Source organism: Coregonus lavaretus (genome assembly GCF_964263955.1).
Source record: "Coregonus lavaretus genome assembly, chromosome: 25".
In the NCBI taxonomy this organism is placed as follows: Eukaryota; Metazoa; Chordata; class Actinopteri; order Salmoniformes; family Salmonidae; genus Coregonus; species Coregonus lavaretus.
Window position 1 is genome coordinate 37,047,928 of NC_140012.1, and position 27,231 is coordinate 37,075,158.

The window sequence follows — 27,231 nt, forward strand, 5'->3', positions numbered from 1 at the left end:
CCTCAATCCTATAGAAAATTTGTGGGCAGAACTGAAAAAGTGTATGCAAGCAAGGAGGCCTACAACCCTGACTCAGTTACACCAGCTCTGTCAGGAGGAATGGGCCAAAATTCACCCAATTTATCGTGGGAAGCTTGTGGAAGGCTACCCGAAATGTTTGACCCAAGTTAAACAATTTAAAGGTAATGCTACCAAATACTAATTGAGTGTATGTAATCTTCTGACCCACTGGGAATGTGATGAAAGAAATCAAAGCTGAAATAAATCATTCTCTCTACTATTATTCTGACATTTCACATTCTTAAAATAAAGTGGTGATCCTAACTGACCTAAGACAGGGAATTGTTACTAGGATTAAATTAAACTGAGTTTAAATGTATTTGGCTAAGGTGTATGTAAACTTCCGACTTCAACTGTAGGCAGGTACATGATGTTGAAACAAAGTAGACTACATCAATGACATAAGCAAGCACACTGACATAATAAGCCACAAGCCCAAAACGATGTTGGTTCTACTCATTCACCTTTTGTAGGTGAAGAAATCCTTATCTGAAACTGTTAACATATCCAATTAGTACATTTTATAGGCTAATCCAGGCAGAAACATCAACACTCCTAGCAAGTACCTCCTTCCTGATGGTTCTAGTTGGCTTCATGTGTTCATTTCTCACTTTCAACCACAACTTTAATAATTAAAATAAATAAAAACTAGCAATGTGTTACCCAATGTCCGCAAAGTTATGAGTCATGCAAAACAATGCACAAAATGTTCAATAATCCAAGTTTTAATTTTGGGAAAGATCATCAGGGTGCTAATTATGCAAGAAAGTTTTTAAAACCCAACTGGCATTATCAGAACCTTTGAGGACAACACACTGCAGATAAACATTGTTAATGTTAAAGTACAAGTGGAGGCAGTGCAACAGATATAGCTTCCCTGATGCCTGATAGGTGAAAGCAGTATGTCCAAGGCCTATCCTTTTTTTCAGATTAGTGGAGAGATGTAGGAAAGGAGACGAGAAGAGGATGCCACTTTAGAGTTGCGATGCATCCTTGACAGTCAGTGAAATAATATGATAACATGACTCTGATCAGAAAAAACCAACGTCAACAATCCCACTATCTTGATCTTGCTGCGTAAATAGATTGAACCAAGCTTTGGACACAGAATTACTTCAAAAGGTAAACTAGGGTATGAGTATATTTCTCCTGCTTCACACATGTACAAGTGTGTGGTGTGATTTTAATTTTTTTGCAGAGACACCCTCGGAGAGTAGGGTCACGGCCAAGGATCACTCAGAATGACTTAGGATGACAGAATTACTTTTCCACTGGAGCAACTCAAGTAAGGCAGCTACTTCAGTCAAGGACACATTTCTTCAGCGTCCTAACCTGCTTGAAACCTCCACAGATATAGCAGTGGTGAGTCCCACCCACTTCACACCCTACCACCCTTGATTGTCTCCTCTCTCTGTCAATTAGTGGTGGGAAGTCATGGAGGTGCAGGTGGGTTTTGCTGAGTAAACAGCATCTAGGCCAGGCAGTTAGGGCTGCTTGATGGAGGAGGCCTCGTTGGTGCTGTCGACTGATGTCTCAGGAGGAGGAGAGTTATCTAATTAAACAGGCAGCTGCTTTGCAAGTGTGTGTGTGTGTGTTGCGTGTGTGTGTGTGTGTGTGTGTGTGTGTTGCGTGTGTGTGTGTGTGTGTGTGTGTGTGTGTCAAGGAATGGGGATGCTATACTACCCACCTGGGCCCATTATCTCTGGACCAATCCGGTGCTTGCTGAACACCACTTACCTTTGATATTGGAAAGGGGACAGTGTTTTTACCATAAATTATGCACCACTTCCTGCCTGAAGATAACACATCAAGATACACTGTACAGTAAAGCAGACCTTGGTAGACAGTAGAGCAATAAAGAAGAGAGTAAGATTGTGAGGACTACCCTGCTACTAAGCACAGCTATTCTGCACAGTAGTTGTAGAATATCCTGGCACTAATTGGCACAGAACAAACACCATTATTTAGGATACTGCTATATGCATACGTGAACAAAATATTAGGATTCACATTACAAGTATTGGGCCGATGCAATTTTACGCTGCAATAGGCATGAATTATCATCCTCATACCAACAGCGATGTCTAAATATTTGAAATGCTTCTCAATTACAGATGCGGTCTGAACATGAACTCGTCTGACCCCCACCCGCAGAGAAAGTTAGCGTGGGTGTTTCTTCCACTGCGGGAGCTGATCAATTCAGCTAAACTGTTGGGAGTGCAATTCCTACACGTAGCCTAGCTCTAAAACATCACGTCAGGCTTCGACTGAAGTCTGGAGACCATCCCAGGATACACTGCGGTAGGCAGCAGCAGCAACCTAGGCAGAATCTAGCCGTGCTGGGCCGTTGCTGCTCACCAGTGGAGAACATTAAGAATCCTGATGCCCCTCTCCTGGTGGACTCCTTAGGCTGGTTGTTAAGGGAGCTGCTTCTCCTCCCTCAGCCCTCTGAGTCTCAGTGGTCATCCTTCAACAGCCCCCACAGAACAAAGCCTATTGCTAGTGATGCATTTGTTTTTAAAGGTTACTTTGCTAGAGTAGAAAAGACACTGGCAATGTTGAAAAGCTTTGTGACGACAGCAGCACTGCAATTTCCACACCTCACCTATGAAACCATCCACTGTCGTCTGCCTGCCAGCTGTCTATAAGCAAACACCCGACTCTAAATTCACTACACAAATACAAAGAAAAGACGAACGTAGAATGAAACTGTTTTACGGTTTAATTAAAAAGTCAATATTTCTATTCCGAGCTAATAAAGCAAGGCTATCTAAAGCTCAGAGCGAATAAAACAAGGATAAAAGTTGACCAACTATGTAATTAGCCAGCATGCTCCCTAGGTCTCACCTTGTCTTAAAACAACACGCCGCTAATTCATTCCGCAGGCATTATCACAGAGCCAGAGCACTGATGATAAAGACTACACTAATAATTACTGGATTAGGGGCCTCTGAAACAAGGAGACACTATGAATTCTTGAAACACCGTTTCTCCCTCAAAACCCAGAGACAAAATAAGGTGGCAAGAAAAAAGGCTTTGAATTCCCCCTTTCAACTGACTTAGTTTTGAAGATCCTTGGAATCCGTAAAATAATTGCATTCATCTTTTTAAAATGTTGGCTTCGACGTTGGTTGTTGGAGTTCCTAATTAGTGTAACTGTCCATTTGCTAATGTACTGATATTTGTAAACATGATTAATTATTATCCTTGTAACGAGTCACACACCTTTTATTCTGCTTAATTGGTGAGCTTCAAAACAGTAATAAACTGGCATTAGGGTCTAGCCTGGCATTAGGGAGCCAGTTGATTATCTATGCTCATCTCCTTTCCAACCAATTTCATTACACTTCCTGTGAATGATCCCTAGAAACAAACAAACTAGAGAATTCCAAATCAAACTAAATCATATTTGATTTGGGAGGCGTCAGCAAAGTAACTCGAGTCTAATTCAGGTGAGCAGGAAATAAGACATTTATGATGTACAATTTTACTCTGACTATATGTAGCTGTTGGCATTTTTTATTGCCTGTAGGTAGACCTGGATATACATCCAACATAATATCTGTGTTGATGTCAGCTTCTTGAGGTCAACAGTACACCTCCACATGTCCGTATGCCTGTGCTTATAGGCTCATTCCACCCGCAGGAGCTATAAAATATTATCCAACATACAGCTGCTACATAAGCTACCAACAGCTGCTAGACAAAAAAAATAAGTGAACGCCAGCACATAAAAATGCACTTTGGTTAAGACTTTCTGCTTTCATCTTTATATGGAATACAATTCGGAAATGAAATTGGGATCACTCATGTAGATTGGGCATGGACACCTCCCTGGCCAGTCAGGAGTATTAGCTCCTCTGCAGATTGGTCCGCCAGTGAGCCATTCTAATGAGTTTCACCCTGATGCACCCCATATTGTCCATGCTCCATCAACATAAATGTTAACACTGTCTGCTTAGCAACAGTGGAGACCCGGGGGCCACGAGAGCCAGTCAGAGGATCCCAGGCCGTTCGGCCCCTGGCCTCCAACCACAAAGAAGAAAAGGTTAGCATGGTCCAGGCTATTGATATGGCGCGTGCAGAGGCGTAAGACAGTGCAATATGCAATATTGATGAGGGTTCTCTGAGGACGTAGAGGGCTGTGAAGGAGCTGTGAGAGGGCAAAGGGGCTTCTTGCCATGATTTATTTACACCAATCAGCTTCATGCTGAACTTAATCAATAATGGAACATACACACATTAGTTCATCACCAGGTGCCACGTCTGAGCTGATTACTTCCGTTTCTCCTAATAGCACATCTCAGCTTGGGACTGCTTCTACTAATATACTGTTGGGAGTGCAATTCCTACACGAAGCCTAGCTCTCGCTTTGTGGACATTTTAAGAGTGTCAGTTGGCTGACAAATAATTAACCTCAACTTAACGTCGGAAATCATAGCCAAGTACCCCGAGGCAACATAACCGCAAAACAGCAGCACCAAAGAGTATTAATCCAAATTAATATATTCCGGAGAAACGCAGAAAGCGATGGAAAGATCACGTTCACGTCCATAATTTTCTAATGGGGAGGCTTTGTGCAGCCTGCCACAAAGTGCAGTCCCTGACAAGGCACATATGTCATTGGGACAGCAGTGACCTGCCTGGCACCAGCCTGCCTTTCCGCCACCATGGAACAAGGGCCTGGGCTTTGTGTGCATGGCCATCCAGGTTACACCTGAGGGGGCAGACCGAGGGGACCCAGCCACTCTGGAAATAGGGCACTTTGAGGAGTGACGTTCCATGACCGGCAGAGAATGTGTCCGCCTAACCGGGCTACGAGCCGCTTACAGGATAAATGGCGGGAGACTACTGTCGGATGGGGGATGTGAAGCTGGAGGAATAGGAAAAACAACATTATTACTTTTGAGAGTGTGTGAAAGTGGCTTAGCAGTAGTCAAAGCACAAGTAACTATTTGAACTGTGGCGTGTCTCCATAGAAGCCAGTAACTATTTGAACTGTGGCGTGTCTCCATAGAAGCCAGTAACTCTTTGAACTGTGGCGTGTCTCCATGGAAGCCAGTAACTCTGAACTGTGGCATGTCTCCATAGAAGCCAGTAACTTTTTGAACTGTGACGTGTCTCCATAGAAGCCAGCAACTCTTTGAACTTTGGCATGTCTCCGTAGAAGCCAGTACAGCGTGGCAAAGGTTTGGTTCTTAAGAGGACTGCTGTAGTCTGAGTGGAAAAAGCCAGTCTTGATTGGTCTTAGAATTAACCTAATCTACTTGATGCCTAAATGAGTCCCAAAGAATGTTGAGAAGTGTGCACAGAGAAGTGTTCACAGAAAAGTGTGCACAGGAATAATTGTATTCCAGGTGTTTGAAAATATACAGTATTGACTTATTTCACCTGACTTTTCCCTCCCAACTTTGTGCAAATGTGAAAATCAAAAGAGTAGCTTCAGTAAGCATACACTGCAGTGTAAGTCTAGAAATTCACTAAGTGCCAGTCAAATGGTGTCACTGGTTCATGTGGTTCGACTCCAGCCAGAGGGACACTGACCACAGTGTAAATCTAGGCATGTACATGGAAGACTAATGTTCATATCTATCATTATCTAGTCTAACTTGTATCAAGTCTTATTCTGATCAAAACCTTTATGACAATTCCAATTTCTAAAAACCTGTTTGATTCTAGCTACCCGTGTTGGGCCTGTCAGTTTATATTGTGAAACTGAAATCAGTGGTAATTTCTCTTTGGAGGACATTTTTGTCAGGTGGTGTTTCAAAACAATTATTGTCCCAAAACTATTCTGCTATATCTTCATTTATTCATTCATTTGTTTACAACGTGACATCTTATTTCCTTGAAAGTGGCACAGGCACCTATTTTCTCTGCGCTGTTATCACAGAACATTGCACACCATTTTAAACATAATCAGTAAAAATGCAGTTTCTGTAGAAAGAAAACCATTGTGTTTTACCTCATTTGACATTATCCGAGGTGAATATAGACACACCTTATCCATCCCCCACCAATACCGTACCTCTGGAAGGCTGTTTGTTTCTTTCTTCATGAGCTGCGTTATCTTGCAAATGAGAAGAATATATCACAAAATGAATAATTTATGCTTTTAAAGTGCTTTGACTGCAGAGAATGTATTGAACAATGGAGGCCTAGAAATAAAGGTGTTACATTGTGACAATTCACCAAATCATGTTTTCTTAATCCATAAAATTATTCATATTCCATATTCGATCTCAACTGAATATTAAAGTAGAAATATAAAATGAACAAAAAGGTCCCCGTAAATCAATGATGCTTCTCTTGCAGCATAACGCCTGTGCTGTTGATACATTTAAGCCTATGCATACAACCCGGGAATAACACTTGGCAGAATCCTCATATGCATGTTATTAATGCAGATTTGAAAAATCCCTCACCCATGGTATGAATTCTCTATCTTCCTGAAAATGAGGGTCTAAAAAGAGCGAGCAAACTTCCTCAAAGACATGCTAATTGCGTTGTTCATACTAGAATTCCAAAGTTCCTAAAACTGCTGCTTTTATTTTCTTCTATTTCCCACCATAACTGATCACATAACAGGTTTGCGCAATCAGCCACTCAGCACGCTTGCCATAGTCCCGCAAATTGAAGTTCTTACCTGAAATAGCCACTAACATTATAACGATAGGTGCATTGCAACTAGAAAATAGAAACCACCACACTTGTCCTAGGGAAACACTATCAGGGTGAGTTTTACTAACAGAGTAGGAGATCCAGCCGATATTGAGTGGCCAAGACTAGAATTGGGGGGGGTGTCATTCTCCAGCTGAGCCTAACCGAGGTGAAATTCCACTTCAACGATAAAGGAATTTACAGCTGAACAGCATGAATGAGCACTTGAATCTGTTGACAGAGGCAATTATATTCAAATGTCTCAGCCTTCAGACCCCTCCCTTCAGGTAGAGATGGGAACCTCATCAGGGTTCTGGTGATTGAAGATCAATTGGAAAGAACCGTTCAGATGCAGAATGAGAAGTGGAGACATGGAGAGACTAGTCCCGCTGAGGACAGTCATTTTCTTAATGAATGTACCGTAGACATGAAAGTAAGATGGATTCATAACCGAGGTGCATTTGCTCACAATTGTATCATTAAGATCCTGGAGGAAGGAAAGTTCATCTCCACCATCAATACAAATATCCAGTCTGGGGACCTCTAGGCCATACAAACAACCGCTGAGGAATTGAGCCTTTCTTTATGAATACCTTGTAGGTTAGGAGTCATTGCCTTCATACTTCAAAATATAGCTAGTAGAGAAATTGAAATGGCAATATTGTTACCCAGCCGAGAGGACCACCTCAATAATGTTCATGTACTGTATGTACTATATTGTTGTCTCTGCTTGGAGCTGCTTTCTATGTGTTTCAATTACTTAAAAACTCAATCATGTCCAAGAAGTTGACCTTGTCTCCGTCCACTTTGCCCTTAATGAACTCGGACCTGCAGGGCCTGGTCCAGAGTGAGGCCTATGCCCTTGAGGAAATGTCCGTACTGCATGCGACCGCCGTGGCGGAGGTGGTGGCGGTCCCTCAGCGACCGGTGGAGCTGCCTCATGCACAGGCGGTAGGACTTGGCCAATAGGTGAAGGAAGAGGGGACACATTTAGATATGCAGGCAAAAGTAAATTACCTAACTCTACCATGGCGGCAATGCAACCGAAAAGCTGCAATGAATGAACCGTTTCATCCACCAATGACTCCATATTTCCATCTGTGCTCTCTGAATGCACCAATATGCAGTCAGTTTGTTATGTGGCCTGCAATATCATAATCCAGACTAAGCTAAAAACGTCCTCCTGATTTTTTCTAGACCTGGCATCCTTATCACTTAAAGCTGTGGTGGTACTGTGAATACAGCTCAACATCATGTAAAGCACACACACACACACACCTCTACATACATACATATCATTATTAAATGGCTCATAAGAGGAAAGCTTATTTAGTAGCGCTGCAGGAGAGATGAGCGGCGGTGCCTGTCTAGCCCAGCCGTCTGGTGATCACAAGGTTCTGGATTAGCCACTCTGAGCCTAAAGCCAACTCTACAGGTGCCGATTAGAGAGAGAGAGAGAAAATAGAAAAATGTAGACCCAAGGCCACAGCCAGCCTCTTCCATCTGTTGAGCACCACTTCACAAACAGCTTAAAGCCCTCTCGTTCTCATTCGTTCTCACATGACAGGACCAAGTAGTAGAGGAATGTCTCGCCAGTGGAGCCAACAAAGCTGCTTCCCTGATCGACTCCTAGCTGTGGTATAGTTTCAATTTCCGGTTCACCTCCATGGCATGCCTGCGTCAGCACACTTAAAAAGAATGATGTGTGATTTTGCCATTGAGAAATTGAGTACTAAATATGTTTTGTATAGAAAAAGAGAATATTTAAACAAAGCATTGTGGGTGACATTTCCGGTTGGAGTAGAGTCATTTGATTGAATGGAAATGTTCTTGTTTATGCGCCAGATCTTGCTTTAAAAGGGCTACTATTTACAAGTGGAAACATGACTTCTGTTTGAGAGCGGGTAAATCTGAAGGACGAAATTAGCATTTGCTGACGGGCCACTTAATTGGAACAGCAGTGGTCTCTGAAATGGAGAAAGTGAAGAATGCACAGCGAGTCTGAGCTGAGCTGTGGCCTTGATCAGTTTAATTCCCCCTCATAGAGACCACAATGGTTCATTAAAACCCCTTCGGAATCCCTTCTGAATGTCAATGTAGAGAACGGTCTGCCTCGCTAATGCATTGGGCATGACATTGGGCATGAAATGCGAGGACTATTGCCTCAAAAGTTATGTTTCAAGCAGTAATTCTTGTGAAGACATTTGCCAAAACTTATAAGCATGACATGACCCTGTGCAATCAATGGACAATTATTGAAAAAGGTCTTTAAGATGGTGAGAACTAGCTACTTGTTTTAGTGGTGATCTTAAGGATGTCTGATTACGGCAAGCAGTGATGTAGTGGTAATAAAACAGTTGGGTAAACGCTGACCGCGTATTTCTGTGGGTAAAGTAAAGCTCCCTATGCGATCAATGCATTTTTCCATAAAAGGTGGGTAAACGCTCAAGCAAAAAAAAAGAAAGGGTGCGTAAAGGGCTTCACCACTTCACCACTGATGGCAAGTGATGGAAACCAATACTGAGATAGGTGGACAGAAAACTACTGCTATGACGGTTTACATTTCTGTTCTGATATAACCAACGTCCTCTCCATCTTCCTTGTCCTCCCTAGTATAAATGTGTCCTTTGTGTTTCAATGCATACTCACCGGATCGATCTGCTCCAAATAAATTTTCCCAATACTCTTCTGTATGTTGTAGTCCTGACCCATGTAGCCATGGCTACAAGGACAGCAATGGACCAACAAGAGAGAGGTAGAGAGAAAGAGAAAACAGATTACAGCAGTCTATCACAACAGTTCCAGAGAAAGAACTCATTGTCATCATTAGCCTAAAAAGTGCTACAGCAGGACATGGATCGGTCTCAGGGTCCATTTAGGACTTTGGGTCCATTGGTTCCATCACCTGGGGCTATGATAATAACAGCTTACTCTCAGCAGTCGTTGTATAAAACGTGTAATTTTACTATACAGGAAGGTAATTGTACCTCATAGAAAGCTATTGTTGCACTATACAGAAATACAGTCAGACGTATTCATTGAATGGCAGCTTGCAGAGTCATTTTGCGCAATTTCTATAGAGAAGTACATTTGGTGCACACCGGGGGGCAAGAACAATATGGTTTCATGTGTTTTAAGCGGCTAAAGCGCCACTGAATCAAAACCAGTGACCAAGTTTCTGGAATAAATCAAAAGTAACATTCATCCTGCATGTTTTCCAGTTGTATCCATTTTTATTGTCCCTCCCAGCAAAATGTTACATTGGTCAAGATCAATCCCACTGATCGATATCTGTGTGATTGATTTCCCAGTGCCTAGCATTTGAGCAGGAGCCCTCCATAAATTAACTGACTTGTCTTTGTGCAACGTTAGTGTGCCTTGCCAAATAATAAACTGATCAACGGAGACAGTCCCCTTTTATTGGACTACCTCTAATATTACCCTGTTAGCAAAACAAATAGGGTTACCTAACTGGCTGGAAATTGCAGGAAGATATTCAAATTTACACACTTTCAAGCAAAAATATTGCTTCAATATTTTTTTTGCGTACTCTCAAATGGCCTAATTTGGCCCTCTTGGATTGATGCCATAGGTAAAGGTCAAAACCATAATTATCCTCTGAAAGCTTTATACATGTGAGGTGCATCTTCTCACCCTTTGATCACAGAGCCCCTACCTTCTGGCACTGACCTAATCCAGGTGACCAAGAAATTGAGACTAAATGCCATTTGAAAGGCCACTCGATGAATGGAGCAAAAACAGCCAGGTTACAGGCTAATCAGGTTTGTAAAACCATATCCTGTGTGACTTTGATTGGATGCCTTGACCACCTAATCGCCCATGAGGCAACATTTACACAATATATTGGGTCAGATGGCGATCATTTAGAGGAAATGTGATTAAACAAGGTCATTTAGGCATCACTAAAACAGTGTAAACCTGAGTAGGGCTAAAAGATCAGTGCCATTGCCTCTCAAACACAAGCTTCCAAACCATATTGGCACACTTCTTAGATGAGGACATTTAATCTCATTGATTTATCATGTTAACTTAGGCCAATATCTAATAGCTTTGTAATTTCATATAAAATTATTCATATGAATTATAATACTGTATATTTAATAAAATATGATGCAGAAATGATTCACAACGTATGTAGTATTCATTTCTTGAGTTTTCCTAGTATGCCTTACAATTCTAAAGGAGAGGTGGTGCACATTACAGTCAAAATATTGTAAAGGGGATCAATGATACACTGTAGAAGCTGCCTTTTTAAATCTGTTAAGTCACATTTGTGGCGCCCAGCGATACAAAGACAGCCTTAGCCGCAGATGAAACCGGACCCTTCACTGGTAATCTAGCTTTTACCACAGAAAGTCTCAAAGTGAAAGGGAATCAGCTGTGGGACCTAGCGACCGACGGTCCACTGAATACTCAAGCACGGGCTTTGGGCTTATGCTGCCTGCTCAATTCTGATGGAGTGTGGCCCTGCCAGCTATCGCTTCTGGGTCCAAGTCCTCTTGTTTATCCGTTACGATTCAACAGCTGGTTTGCTTGAGGACACAGGTTTGTTTCGTGTGCACAAGCTGGCCCCATGACACTACCTTATCTGGTTGCCCCAGCATGCATAGCCTTTCATTGGAACACAGTGGGAACCGTTCTGCAGTCGAAACAACCTCTGTGTCGGAAATGACGCATCCAATTAAAAGAGGCCTCAATCGGGCTCCATTAAAAACGAATAGACACCGCTGGTTGGTAGAATTGCCTTTGGGGAAAGCCTCCATTGTTCAGCTCTCCTTTACAATCATTGGCAGGTGCAGGAAGGCAACAGGAGGGCTAGATGGCCAATGAGAGGCAGGTGGAGGGGCTTTAATCTAAACCAGGACTCCCTGGTGGGTCCTTTCCTGAAAGCCATGACAGGTTTGCACCTGTAGGGCCCAGGTTGGATCATTCCAACACAGAGCGAAGGGACTACGCTAGAGGCGATTTCAGAAAGCCATTGAAAGAGAGCATGTGTAGAAGAGTTTGATGGAGGAAGAAAGAAAGAGAATGCAGAAAGTAGAGAGAGGGGGGATGAAAGAGTGGAGAAAAAAGAGTAAGACAGTGGGGGGGTAAAAGAGTAAGACAGTGAGGGGGTTAAAGAGTAAGACAGTGAGGGGGTAAAAGAGTAAGACAGTGGGAGGGTAAAAGAGTAAGACAGTGAGGGGGTTAAAGAGTAAGACAGTGGGGGGGTTAAAGAGTAAGACAGTGAGGGGGTAAAAGAGTAAGACAGTGGGGGGGTAAAAGAGTAAGACAGTGGGGGGGTTAAAGAGTAAGACAGTGAGTGGGTTAAAGAGTAAGACAGTGGGGGGATAAAATAGTAAGACAGTGAGGGGGTTAAAGAGTAAGACAGTGGGGGGGGTTAAAGAGTAAGACAGTGGGGGGGTAAAATAGTAAGACAGTGAGGGGGTAAAATAGTAAGACAGTGGGGGGGGGTAAAAGAGTAAGACAGTGAGTGGGTTAAAGAGTAAGACAGTGGGGGGGTAAAATAGTAAGACAGTGGGGGGGTAAAAGAGTAAGACAGTGGGGGGGTAAAAGAGTAAGACAGTGGGGGGGTTAAATAGTAAGACAGTGAGGGGGTAAAAGAGTAAGACATTGGGGGGGTTAAAGAGTAAGACAGTGAGTGGGTTAAAGAGTAAGACAGTGGGGGGTAAATAGTAAGACAGTGAGGGGGTTAAAGAGTAAGACAGTGGGGGGGTAAAAGAGTAAGACAGTGGGAGGGGTAAAAGAGTAAGACAGTGGGGGGGTTAAAGAGTAAGACAGTGGGGGGGTAAAAGAGTAAGACAGTGGGGGGGTTAAATAGTAAGACAGTGAGGGGGTAAAAGAGTAAGACATTGGGGGGGTTAAAGAGTAAGACAGTGGGGGGGTAAAAGAGTAAGACAGTGGGGGGGTTAAATAGTAAGACAGTGGGGGGGAAAGAATAAGACAGTGAGGGGGTAAAAGAGTAAGACAGTGAGTGGGTTAAAGAGTAAGACAGTGGGGGGGTAAAATAGTAAGACAGTGAGGGGGTAAAATAGTAAGACAGTGAGGGGGTAAAAGAGTAAGACAGTGGGGGGTAAAAGAGTAAGACAGTGAGTGGGTTAAAGAGTAAGACAGTGGGGGGTTAAAGAGTAAGACAGTGGGGGGGTAAAATAGTAAGACAGTGGGGGGGGTAAAAGAGTAAGACAGTGAGGGGGTAAAAGAGTAAGACAGTGGGGGGGGGGGTAAAAGAGTAAGACAGTGAGTGGGTTAAAGAGTAAGACAGTGGGGGGGTAAAATAGTAAGACAGTGGGGGGGTAAAAGAGTAAGACAGTGGGGGGGTAAAATAGTAAGACAGTGAGTGGGTTAAAGAGTAAGACAGTGGGGGGGGGTAAAATAGTAAGACAGTGGGGGGGTTTAAAGAGTAAGACAGTGGGGGGGGTAAAATAGTAAGACAGTGGGGGGGTAAAATAGTAAGACAGTGAGGGGGTAAAAGAGTACGACAGTGGGGGGATAAAAGAGTAAGACTGTGAGTGGGGTTAAAGAGTAAGACAGTGGGGGGGTAAAATAGTAAGACAGTGGGGGGGTAAAATAGTAAGACAGTGAGGGGGTAAAAGAGTACGACAGTGGGGGGATAAAAGAGTAAGACAGTGAGTGGGTTAAAGAGTAAGACAGTGGGGGGGGTAAAATAGTAAGACAGTGGGGGGGTAAAAGAGTAAGACAGTGTGGGGGTAAAATAGTAAGACAGTGGGGGGGTAAAAGAGTAAGACAGTGGGGGGGGGGGTAAAAGAGTAAGACAGTGAGGGGGTAAAAGAGTAAGACAGTGGGGGGGGTAAAAGAGTAAGACAGTGGGGGGGTTAAAGAGTAAGACAGTGGGGGGGTTAAAGAGTAAGACAGTGAGTGGGTTAAAGAGTAAGACAGTGGGGGGTAAAAGAGTAAGACAGTGAGGGGGTAAAAGAGTAAGACAGTGGGGGGGTAAAAGAGTAAGACAGTGGGGGGGTAAAAGAGTAAGACAGTGAGGGGGTAAAAGAGTAAGACAGTGGGGGGGTAAAAGAGTAAGACAGTGAGTGGGTTAAAGAGTAAGACAGTGGGGGGGTAAAATAGTAAGACAGTGAGGGGGTTAAAGAGTAATACAGTGAGGGGGATAAAATAGTAAGACGGTGAGGGAGATAAAAGAGTAAGACAGTGAGGGGGATAAAAGTGTAAGACAGTGAGGGGGATAAAAGAGTAAGACAGTGAGGTAGATAAAAGAGTAAGACATTGAGGGGGGAAGAGTAAGACGGTGAGGGGGAATAAAAGAGTAAGACAGTGAGGGGGATAAAGAGTAAGACAGTGTGGGGGGTAAAAGAGTCAGACAGTGAGGGAGGTAAAAGAGTAAGACAGTGAGGGGGTTAAAAGAGTAAGACAGTGAGGGAGCTAAAGAGTAAGACAGTGAGGGGGATAAAAAAGAGTAAGACAGTGAGGGGGATAAAAGAGTAAGACAGTGAGGGGGGTAAAAGAGTAAGACAGTGAGGGGGAAGAGTAAGACAGTGAGGGGGATAAAAGAGTAAGACAGTGAGGGGTGTAAAAGAGTAAGACAGTGAGGGGATAAAAGAGTAAGACAGTGAGGGGGTTAAAAGAGTAAGACAGTGAGGGGTAAAAGAGTAAGACAGTGAGGGGGTTAAAAGAGTAAGACAGTGAGGGGTTTTAGTTTGGGGTCAAAAAAGACTCAAATCACCAGGAATTCAGCTAACAATGGGTTTAATTTAGGAAATCTGTTCAAGCATTTCTACAAAAAAAAATATATTTTCAAATAAAATCCCTTTTTGGGCTTAGTTGTAGTCAATTTGCAGTTTACTAATTATTATTATTATTTTCCGGACCCCCGACCATCCGCTCCATCACAAATCAGCCCGCGGCTGAATCTAGTTGCCTACCCCGGGAGTAGAGTCTAGTAATCAGGGGGATTCCTTGGCTTTATTTTGCTCAGGCAGTCTGTCGGTCATGGGTGGGTGGGCACTCTCGGGGCCTGGCTCTAAAAACAAAAGCTCTGGCTTCCAGTTGACACATTAGGTTTGGTGTTTGCGTTCCATTATCACAGTGTTGAGAGGCAGAGGAGACACTTTCTCAGAGGGAATCTGGTGTTAGGAACGTTAGGCCTTTTCTGGGAAAAATGGCACAAAGAGGATTTGGGAGCATTTGTGAAATGAATGAGTCGCCCTAGAAATCAACTTAAAAATATTATTTATTTTAATTAAAGGTCCAATGGAGCTGTTTTTATCTCAATATCAAATCATTTCTGGGTAACAATTAAGCACCTTACTGTGATTTTTTACTATTATCATTGAAAACAAAGAAACAAAAATAGCTCTTAGTAAGGAGCATTTTCTCAAGCAAGAACCTTGCTAGGACTGTCTGGGAGTGGTCTGAGTGAGGAAGGGAAAAAAGAAAACTAGCTGTTATTGGCAGAGAGGTTTGGAACTCTTTCTTATTGGTCTATTAACCAATTTACCGCCTGGTAATGTCACAAGGCAGGCCAAAACGCCATCCCACCAAAACAGGCTGAATGTTTTTTCAAACGGCTCTTACTCTAAAAGGGTATTTATCATCATTTTCACAGTATTATTTCAACCTCAGTGTGGAAGTATATATAAAAACACAGGAAAATCACATTTTTTGACTGCACTGGGACTTTAAGATGTTTTCTCAGTTTTATGTCATATTGTACAACAGCTGATGAAACCAACACTGTAAAAGTGTGAAAACATTTGATTTCCTGATAGTTGCTGGTTGAAAATACAATCTACACAGGACCTTCTAATCAGCAAGTTTGCATGGGCGGGGGTTTCTGCTTTCCATGGTGACATCACCAGGCGGTAAATTGGTTAATAGACCAATAAGAAACAGAGTTTCAAACCTCTGCCAATAAAAGCTTGCTTTTAGTTTTCCCCTCCCCACTCAGACCACTCCCAGACAGTCCTAGCAAAATTCTTGCTTGAGAAAGTGTTTTTGCTAAAAAGCTATCTTTGCTAATTTTCATGGAAATCAATTACACAAAGGTACTTAATTGTTACATAGAAATGATTTGATATAAAAACATCTGCATTGAGTGTTTAAGAAGCGTTTCTCACTGCTCTTTGTTTGAACTGCTATTCAACAAAGCCTCAAGTTGTGAATTCACCAGTTATTTTATTTTAAAGCATCAGCAGAGGAATCAATATGCCAATTACCTGAGGTGGTTAAGCAGAGGTTGGAGTCGTTCATCAGACTGCACTGCCGGTAGAGAGCGGGCTGTCAACTGCAAAAGAAAGGACACCACATGAGAAATGCAAAAGTGGTAAAAAGGCGCAAGCTACAGCAGCACATCAACGTGTTTAGAAAACATCAGTGAGCGATGCTGAAAGTTGCTGCAGTAATTCAAATGTTACTGTAATAATACTTCAACCTAAAAAGCATAGGATATACGCTGGCGATTTTTTAACAAAGTTTAACATCCTCATTGAAATGATGTCAATTGGTGGCTTATGGAGAGGAAGTGTTTTTTCTTATCCTTGCCAGTTGGAAGAAATGGGACGCCAACCCAGCGATGTAATTCATGTTTTACACAAGAGATGTTATGAAACTCAACCATGAAGTGCCTTTTATCCCTGTCTACACAAATTCCACAATTCACAGCCTCTAACTTTTTTTAACGAACATCCAATAAGCATCTGACTTGGGAAAGCTTCCATTTGGACGTTTCCGCCCCAAGCTCTAACGTGATTCAGTCATTGTTAAATTGTGTTTGTAAAATTTTACAATAAATAAATCCCAAGAAAGTCTGAAACGTCCTCAGGCCGTCAGAACAGATGCAGAGATACTAAACTTTTGAGATATGGATCTGACTTGAGATCCAAAATGGCCACTGAAAGCTTTTTACCACCTGAGGAACATTGCCAAGGTGCGGCCGTTTCTCTCTCAGGCTGATACAGAGAGACTCATCCATGCTTTTATTACAAGCAGACTTGACTACTGTAATGCTCTCCTGTCTGGTCTACCCAAGAAAGCCATTGGTCAACCTCAAAACATTCAGAATGCTGCAGCACGGGTACTGACCAAGACCAGACAGAGAGCACACATTACACTGGTTTTAAGGTCTCTGCACTGGCTGCCTGTGAGTTTTAGAATTAATTTTAAGATTCTTCTATTGGTTTTTAAATCAATCCACGATTGTGCACCCCAATACATGTCAGACATGCTTTTAAGATATGTACCCAGTAGGTCCCTCAGGTCCTCTGGCACTGGCCTTTTAACTATCCCAAAGCATAGGACCAAGAGGCATGGAGAGACAGCCTTTAGGTACTATGACCCCAGCCTCTGGAATAGCCTGCCAGAGAACCTGAGGGGGGCCGAAACTGTGGACATATTTAAAAAAGATCATAAAACACACATTTTTAGCTTTGCTTTTCCTCAGGGTGCTTTTTAGTCTTTCAGTTTTTATTGTTATTCTTTAGTTTTTTATCCTCTTATGTTTGTTGTGTAGTAAATATTAAAGTTTTTATTTTCATTGTTTTTATTCGTTTTTTTCCTGTGAAGCACATTGTGTTGCATTCCATGTCTGAAATGTGCTGTATAAATAAAGCTTGATTTGATGATGACCTTTCGCCCCCCAAAATTAAGTTCATAAGTAACTCCCCACAAGGGACATCAATCAATGCTAAAGCCAGCATGACAGGATGTGGGTCTTTCTATAAACTAGGGCACCAGTGAGGATTTCCTACACTTGACAACTTGTTACAGCTGTTGATAAGTAATTGATAATAAATCAGTAAATACATGTCATGTCATTACATTAAGATAAAAGGGGGATCAATCAAATTCACAAGTTGATTTAAAACCCGTTTAACCCTTTATCATGGTTGGCATCTTGACAGATCTGTATAACAAAAAGTGTGACACTGAACTTGAACCTTGTAAGAATCCTGGATCTATCTGTCAGACTGTTTTATTGTATAGAGATCTCAGAAATGCAGTCTAACATTTCATGTCTCCTTATGTTACAGGGTGAAAACAGTTTATGGACACACAAATCCAAAATAATATATGCATTGTAAAATCGAACGCGTCAACCGGAAGAGTCACCTTACCTTGATACTTAAAACCTAAATTGATATTGTCATTAATGTGGTTCTTCAATATTTATGCATAAAAGTTGTTGATGTGCATTTGGTGTCCAGCTGATTAGTTACACCCTGACATTTTCACGCATCATCATCTGATCCAGGAAGGAATTCTCCAAATGACAATCAAGTGACAAACAGCTGTTGTGATAGCGCATGTGATGCAACAAGTGCTGGAAAATAGGTGTTTGCGAGGATTGTCCAGAATATTTTGGTGTCTCATTCGTTACTCCGGTGAAGACTGTTGTGCCTGGATACAGGTTGGATCTAATATCCCTAGCGAATTGATGTTGATCATCTGTTGTTTTCTGCTTGATTTACAACAGGGTCTCGTTAGATTTAACAGAGAAAGCATTAAGGTAATGAGTTCATGTTTTCATGTTTTTGTGCCTCGGAGTCTACTGTGGCAATTGTGTAGGATAGACTATTGCGCAACACCCAACCCTATTCCTATAGATTATTCTGGATAGAAAGACAACAAATTACATTGCCTAGTAGGCTTCTTCACACTATGATCTGGTAGTGAAATAACATGTTTCCATGTTACACCTGCCATTTTAAACAATACAAGGGGCTTGAAGTAGACTATTTGAATTTGAATTTGGAGCTCAGAAATTAAACTACTGGAATAGGCCTACCTTGAAAATCAGACATTTCCTCGATTTGGTGCTTGAAAAGTTATTACAAATTGGCTACAATAATTACAAGTATAATTATCTGTGGTTTCATTTTTGATCTGTTTTTCTGAGAGATGTGGCCACTTTCGTTTGTTTCCCGTCGCTTCAATTGAATGGTGTTGTGCTACTCTGTTGCGGTAAAACCACATGCGGTTATTATGAGGATGACAACATCTAATGTTGGCTTCAACTTGGCTTTCCATACAAATTCTTCCATTAAAAAAGGAACATGGTTTTTGGTCACTTTCTAAAAACAGCGATGGTGAGATTAATGCTGCCGCTATTCATAGCTTTATTATGTGTGCCTGTGTATGCCACATAGGCTACAGAAAAATGTCCATGCATGCATCCAATCTATTTAGTCACAATGTCCGCATTATTCGTACGTATTTTTGAATGTAATAATTGTAATATTAATGCATTGGCAAGGCCTACAAAATGGACTATTCTTAAAGTGGTAATGGCCTACTTTTGCATGCTTTTTTGGGGGTAGGGGTTCTATATTAGTGTCATGCGTCAGTGTGTAGCGGTAGGACGCAGGACACAGAACTTAGTCAACGACGTACTTTACTTGTCACAAGTAAAAACACATCTCTTCCACGCAGGGAAGAAAAATACAGACTCACATGTCAATGACAACAAAACAACGAACAATCACGCACAACACCATGAGGGAACCAGAGGGTAAAATAGGGAAACAAATTATCGTAATTGAAACCAGGTGTGTGCAATACAGACAAAACAAGTAGAACACAGAAACATAGATCGGTGGCAGCTAGAACCCAGCACCGTTCCTCCTGACCGTACCCCTCCCACTCCACGAGATACTGAAGGCCCCCCACCCGACGCCTCGAATCCAGGATGGAACGGACCGAGTACCCCGGTGCCCCCTCGATGTCCAGTGGGGGCGGAGGGATCTCTCGCACCTCAGACTCCTGGAGCGGACCAGCTACCACCGGCCTGAGGAGAGACACATGGAACGAGGGGTTAATACCGTAATCAGGAGGGAGCTGTAACCTATAACAAACCTTGTTCAATCTCTTCAGGACTATAAATGGCCCCACAAACCACCGACCCAGCTTCCGGCAGGGCAGGTCGAAGGGGCAGGTTTCGGGTCGAGAGCCAGACCTGGCCTCACTGCGGTGGCGGTCGGCGCTCGCCTTCTGTCGCCTGATAGCCCGTTGCAGGCGTACATGGGCAGCGTTCCAGGTTTCCTCTGAGCGCCGAAACCATTCATCCACCGCAGGTGCCTCGATCTGGCTCTGATGCCACTGTGCCAGGACCGGCTGATAACCTAGTACACACTGAAATGGAGACAGGTTAGTGGAGGAGTGGTGAAGGGAGTTTTGGGCCATCTCTGCCCAGGGAATATATCCCGACCACTCCTCTTGCCGGTCCTGGCAATAGGACCTCAGAAAACTACCCACATCCTGGTTTACTCTCTCCACCTGCCCATTACTCTCGGGGTGAAACCCCAAGGTCAGGCTGATCGAGACCCCCAGATGGTCCATGAACGCCCTCCAGACCCTTGGTGTGAACTGGGGACCCCGATCAGACACTATATCCTCAGGTACCCCGTAGTGCCGGAAGACGTGAGTAAACAGGGCCTCCGCAGTCTGTAGGGCCGTAGGGAGACCGGGCAAAGGAATGAGACGGCATGACTTAGAAAACCGATCCACAACGACTAAAATCATGATATTCCCTTGTGACGGGGGAAGGTCCGTAACGAAATCCACTGATAGGTGTGACCACGGCTATTGTGGAACGGGTAGGGGTTGTAATTTTCCTCTGGGTAGGTGTCTAGGTGCCTTGCACACCGAGCAGGAGGAAACATAAACCCTCACGTCCTTAGCTAAAGTAGGCCACCAGTACTTCCCACTAAGACAGCGCACTGTCCGACTGATGCCAGGATGACCAGAAGAGGGTGATGTATGAGCCCAATAGATCAATCGATCGCGAACATCAGACGGAACGTACACACGACCCACGTACACACGACCCGCTTGATGTCCGCGTCAACCTCCCATACCACCGGTGCCACCAGACAAGAAGCCGGAAGTATGAGAGTGGGCTCCCTGGACCGCTCCTCTGTGTCATATAGCCGGGACAGAGCGTCTGCCTTAGCATTCTGGGAACCTGGTCTGTACGAGAGGATGAAAACAAAACGTGTGAAAAACATGGCCCACCTTGCCTGGCGAGGGTTCAGTCTCCTCGCCGCCTGGATGTACTCCAGATTGCGGTGGTCAGTCCAAATGAGGAAAGGGTGTTTTGCCCCCGCAAGCCAATGTCTCCACGCCTTCAGTGCCTTAACAACAGCTAACAGCTCCTGGTCCCCCACATCATAGTTACGCTCCGCCGGACTGAGCTTCTTCGAAAAGAAAGCACAGGGGCGGAGCTTTGGTGGCATACCCGAGTGCTGAGACAGTACAGCTCCTATCCCAGCCTCGGACACGTCCACCTCGACTATGAATGCCAAGGAGGGATCCGGATGAGCCAGCACGGGAGCCGAGGTGAACAGAGCCTTCAGGTGACCAAAAGCCCTGTCCGCCTCAGCTGACCACTGCCGGTGCACCGGTCCCCCCTTCAGCAAGGAGGTAATGGGAGCCGCTACCTGACCAAAGCCCCGGATTAACCTCCGGTAGTAGTTGGCAAACCCTAAGAATCGCTGCACTTCCTTAACCGTGGTTGGAGTTGGCCAATTACGCACGGCTGAAATGCAGTCATTTTCCATCTCCACCCCTGACACGGACAGGCGGTAGCCTAAGAAGGAGACGGACTGTTGAAAGAACAGACATTTCTCAGCCTTGACGTACAGGTCATGTTCCAACAGTCGACCAAGCACCTTGCGCACCAGGGACACATGCTCGGCTCGTGTAGCGGAGTATATGAGAATATCATCGACAAAGGATTGGAAGACTGAGGGATCATTCATCAACCCGTACGGCATGACGAGGTACTCATAGTGCCCAGAGGTGGTACTAAATGCCGTCTTCCACTCATCCCCTTCCTGGATACGCACCAGGTTGTACGCGCTCCTGAGATCCAATTTGGTGAAGAAGTGCGCCCCGTGCAATGACTCCGTCATACTAGCAGTGAGAGGTAGTGGATAACTGTACTTCACCGTTATCTGATTGAGACCTCGATAGTCAATGCACGGGCGTAAACCTCCATCCTTCTTCTTCACAAAAAAGAAACTTGAGGAGGCAGGGGAAGTGGAAGGCTGAATGTATCCCCGTCCCAGAGATTTGGAGACATATGTTTCCATAGCCGCCGTCTCTTCCTGTGACAGAGGATACACGTGACTCCGAGGAAGTGCAGCGCCCTCCCGGAGATTTATCGCACAATCCCCCTGTCGATGGGGTGGTAATTGAGTCGCCTTCCTTTTACAGAAGGCGAGAGCCAAATCGGCATATTCGGGAGGAATGTGCATAGTAGAGACCTGGTTTGGACTCTCCACCGTAGTTGCACCTACGGAAACACCTACACACCTCCCCGAGCACTGACGGGACCATCCCTTGAGAGCCCTCTGTTGCCACAAAATATTGGGGTCATGAGAGGCTAACCAGGGAAGCCCCAACACCACTGGAAACGCAGGAGAATCGATCAGGAAGAGACTAATTCTCTCCTCATGACCCTCCTGCGTTTTCATCCAGAGTGGAGCTGTGACCTCCCTAATCAGGCCTGACCCTAAAGGGCGACTATCTAAGGCATGTATAAGGAAGGGCACATCAACAGGCACAATAGGGATCCCTAATCTATGTGCAAATAGACAGTCCATAAAATTCCCAGCTGTGCCTGAATCTACGAGCGCCTTATGCTGGGAATGCGGGGACAACTCAGGAAATTCTACGTGAACACACATGTGCGCAACAGGGAGCTCTGGGTGAGTCGGGTGCCTACTCACCTGGGATGGTCCACCAGTGCCCTGCCTGCTGCCTCGACTCCCTGAGGACCCTTTCCAGCACCGACCAGCAGTGTGTCCTCTGCGGCCACAGTTGGTGCAGGAAACAGCCCCCCTTCCGGTCACCCTTAGATCAGCACCTCCGAGCTCCATCGGTGTAGAGTCGGAAGTGGTGGGGAATGGACTGGACGGACCCTGATCCGGACGTTCGCGGGTAGCCAACAGGTTATCCAGTCGTATCGATAAATCCACCAGCTGGTCCAGGTTAAGGGTGGTGTCCCTGCAGTCCAGCTCCCGACAAACGTCCTCCCGTAGGCTGCATCGGTAATGGTCGATCAGGGCCCTCTCATTCCATCCCGCGCTGGCTGCCAAGGTCCTGAAGTCCAGTGCGAAGTCCTGTGCACTCCTCTTCCCCTGTCTGAGGTGGAACAACCGTTCCCCCGCCGCCCTCCCCTCCAGTGGATGATCAAATACCGACCGGAAACAGCGGGTGAAATCTTCATAGCGCACCGATGCCGCGTCTATTCCTCCCCACTCAGCGTTGGACCACTCGAGCGCTTTCCCCGACAGACAGGAGATGAGGGTGAACACGCTCTCGTATCCCGAGGGAGCCGGGTGGATGGTTGCCAGGTAGAGCGCCACCTGGAGCAGAAACCCCTGGCACCCGGCAGCTGTTCCATCCTATGCCCTCGGGAGCGAGTGCCGAATCCCACTGGATCCAGGTGGTGAAGGGGTGGACAGTGGTGTGGAGTGAATAGTAGTCTCCCATCGCTCCATAGTCCACTCGATCCATGGCTGTGCCAAGAGTCTGTAGCATGGTCGAGTGCTGCTGGATGTGTTCCTCCACTGATCCATGAGGGAACCAGAGGGTAAAATAGGGAAACAAATTATCGTAATTGGAACCAGGTGTGTGCAATATAGACAAAACAAGTAGAACACAGAAACATCGATCGGTGGCAGCTAGTACTCCGGTGACGACGAACGCCGAAGCCTGCCCGAGCAAGAAGGAGGAGCAGCCTCGGCTGAATTCGTGACAATTAGGCCCTATATATACAACTGTATAACACTGAGGTCCTTGACAATTACAATTAAGTGCTTGCCAATGTCTGTATCAACCCAGCTTAAAGGATGTATAGTCCTAGACCTATGTTGTTGTATAGGTGGAGTTATGGGACAATTTGCATGTATTCACTTTTATTCCTCTATGTACACATGTGGAACTGCATGAAAATCATTTTTATTTCAACCCATTTAAAATTCTGATCCCAATGTCACACATTGGCCCCATTATTTATAGAAAGACCCCCATATATTTTTAAGAGATGTGGTGTTGGGAGCTATTGAAGCGGCGACAAATTGGATACCGTGGCCAGTCCACTGCCCCTTTTCATCGCCGCCAGATCAGAGCACTTTTCAGAAATTAAGAGCCAGACGTCCAAAAAACTCTGATGCTGAAAAACAGTAAAGGATGTCTTGTCTCATGGAGCTGGTGGCGGTGTTCCCCTCCCTCTGTTCTGTACACCTAGCTACAACAGCTGCTCAACCTTTTTTCATGTTTATTGATCACCTGCATGCTGGCATTAATTATAAGCATTTAAACTTAGGCCATGTTGTGCAGGTCCAGTTTAAGCATATATTACTAATTCAACCATCATATGGGGTTTCTGCAATCAACAATGACTACCATAAAAAAGGGGTGAAGTTTAGTTAGCCTGTTTTTAATCCTCATCATTTTCTCGATCCCAAAAGGCTTATCAGAACATAACAATTGGGCTTGCTTGAAACCTCAGCCATACGTTGATGCCGTACAGCATTACTTCATCCTAACATCTGCAGATGCAAGAGTGAAAAAAGACAAACTGAAAAGAGGAAGGGAAATATTTGTCTCTTGACATCAAAATGACAGAGTGGGGAAATGTAGTCCGATGGGGAAGCAGCTTTGAATTTCACACACTTTAAATGACACTTTCTGTGATGTCTCCTCACTGTCCTCGACGGAAGAGAATGGCCATTATAACAGCCACAATGGTGCACTTATAGGGGTAGAATGAAAGGGCCAATTCTCCATTCCAGCAGTTGGTGATCCGGATAATTGCCATGAAATAGGCGGACGACGAACGCTTTTGGAAGTCTAGCAGAGTGGGGTCAGCCTGTCCCGTTGTGGAGGAGCCAGACATATTGAGAAATCTCATAGGCTGACCTGAGGCCGGTGAGTGTCCTCCCTCCCCAGCTTCATTACCATGGCAATCACTTTCTGCTGTATTGGCTTCATAAGGCTATTTGATCCTGATTGGATACTGGATTGGATTCTGATCTCTTTTTTGCGAAGCCTCCCTGACACTTCATATTTACTAAATATACATCTTCATGAAGCCAAAGCGGAAGAGGACTTGGCTGTGTAACAACAACATTTTCTGTAAAACGTGAATAGCCCCAAATCTACAAGTAGAGAACAACAACACTAGGTGAACAATTTGATTAAAGGAAAGAGGACAACCAGAGTATTTCAGTATTCTACCTGTTTAACATGGTCTTAAACTTGAAGATGATCTTAACATTAAAGTTTCATACCAATATGAAAGGTTCCAGTGTCCTATTGGCAGAAAATTATGGGGGGGGGGTGGAATCATATAACTCAGAAGAAAAACATTTGGTTTGCACATCACGAGAGCACTTGTTTACATATTATGAGCAAATAACTGTGGTGAGCCTTTAAGTACATTTGGCCACTGACTTCTAAACGCACACCAATTGAAATGCCTCCCTGTGTTGTTAAATGACAATACAGAGTTTTTCAGCACTGATGTTTCCCACAGTCTTCGCAGACAGCCATTTAGTCCCTCTATATGGGTCTGTCCTTCTTAATGAGATATGACCCCCACACAAGCCAAGCCATAGAAGAACTTCCCAGAACGGGTTTCATTACTTACCCTGTGGCTCACAATTGTTATTATATGACTCAGAGACTATTATATGACCCTGTCCTTTCAGTGAGTCCAATGTGGAAAATAAAATAAAATCTCAGTGTTTCTTCCTGCTGCCTGCACTGTTAGTAACTGGATGGTAATTGTATTGACTGTTTCATGGAAAACATGTCAGTCTTTGCAGAAAGGTTAGGTCATAATAACCTCAGCAAAATGAAGAAAGAAATGGAACATCTTGTTTCTACATTTCATCATCTACAATCACTCACTATAATTGGCGTACATAGGTTGCTTTCTGAAGTTTATAAGTACTTGAGAGAGAACATGGGGGAAAATGCCTTTCACAAATGAACATGTTTCACTGGAAAGAAAATGGACTGCATAATGAAACAGCTGCACCAACAGGCCAAACTGTAGAATAAAAACAGTTTTTCCTCATCTTCACCATGAGAATTATGAATTCTATTCAATAATGGTCTCTGACAAACTGCCACACAGGTAGAAAGATTTGGCCAATTTGAAAAAGCTCATCACTTTAGGGTTTCAAGAGATGCTGACAGAATTGCTTTAGGCACTGCTCCTAGACCACGGGTACTCAAGTACTATTTGAGAAGGTCCGGTCACACAACTTTCCTATGTGGCAAAGGTCCGGATGGATATTGTAATTTATCGGCGTAGTAACAAACCCACACCTCACAACCCATGCAACCCCAAACTGTTCCCACCCCTCTTGTTGGCGGAGAGAATATTCAGCAGTTTTAAAGCTAATTTCCTGCAGTTCTACACATTTATCCATGTCTTATGTGTGTTTATATGATACCAGGGGTCGAAGCCCGAACAAGTTTTTTTGTAGTCGGGACCCGCGGTCCATATTGACCCATTCTGGGTCCAGATCCAGACCACGGTCCACCAGTTGAGTATGGGGGTCCTAGACTATTAGTATAAGGGACCACAATGCTTGAGCATAGTAACTATAATAATAATAATAATAATAAGCCATGCGTGCATACATAACTGTTCCCTAATGTGCCATTTGGTGGACATCCAGAGTACATCGATACAGAGGGGGCCTGGAAGCCAGACTTGGGGTACTTGGGAGCCAAACTGCCTCCAAACTAGAATCCAACTTTGTCCTTCTCAGACTCACTGGGGCCATGTATCCGAAAGCAAATAAAATCAGTTGGAGATCTTAATGAGATCACGCACAGATGGCCAGATGGTGGTTAAAAGCGTTATTGCAACACTGAGGGAAGTTAAACTAGCCTCAGACCTATGGTATTGACTGCTGAGATTCCTAAACCAGCCAAGAGCCCTATAGGAAAATGAAAAGTACCACAGTGATGTCAATGTTGACACTTCAGTAGCACTGTGAAAGATTTCATGCTGCATAGATGAGGAAGCCGTCACTAGTCCTGGCTCCAGTTCTTCATCTGCCTGGGTCATCAGTACCTTGGACTGGAGCTCCATGAAAATGCCTTGCCAAGCCTGAGCATGTAGCGAGAGGAGGCGGAGGAGAGGGGTGAGGAGGAGGAGAGCGGGATGAGGCGGAGGAGAGGGGTGAGGAGGAGGAGGAGGAGGAGAAGGAGAGGGGTCAGGAGGAGGAGGGGGAGTGATTTAGAGCGGTTTCCAAGGCTCATTTGCATGCATCTAAATAGTTCCCTAGACTGCGGTTCTCCAGGTTTGAAAGATTTCTCAAATATTACGATCGCAGAGAAATGGTTACATGTGGCAAGACAAGAAACACCAGATCCCTTTGGAGAAGATCTAGGAAGAGAGGAGTCAAGATATCATCTTTCAGTCAAGAAAACTTCAGTAAGGACCTTTCCTCGTTTGACAAAATGACAGGCAAAGAACATGGGACATTGATGGGTATT

The 27,231-nt window shown here is 44.2% G+C and overlaps 1 pseudogene across 1 annotated transcript in view; it reads right to left on the reverse strand.

The window, feature by feature from the left end:
• The window catches only part of LOC311100901 (DNA primase large subunit-like), a 115,152-nt pseudogene that overhangs the window by 32,724 nt on the left and 55,197 nt on the right, over positions 1-27,231 (reverse strand). The window contains exons 7-9 of the transcript in view: positions 15,927-15,994; positions 9,370-9,442; positions 7,512-7,689 (exon numbers count right to left, since the gene is read on the reverse strand). The product of the transcript in view is annotated as a DNA primase large subunit-like (transcript). The remainder of the gene's footprint in view (positions 1-7,511; positions 7,690-9,369; positions 9,443-15,926; positions 15,995-27,231) is intronic.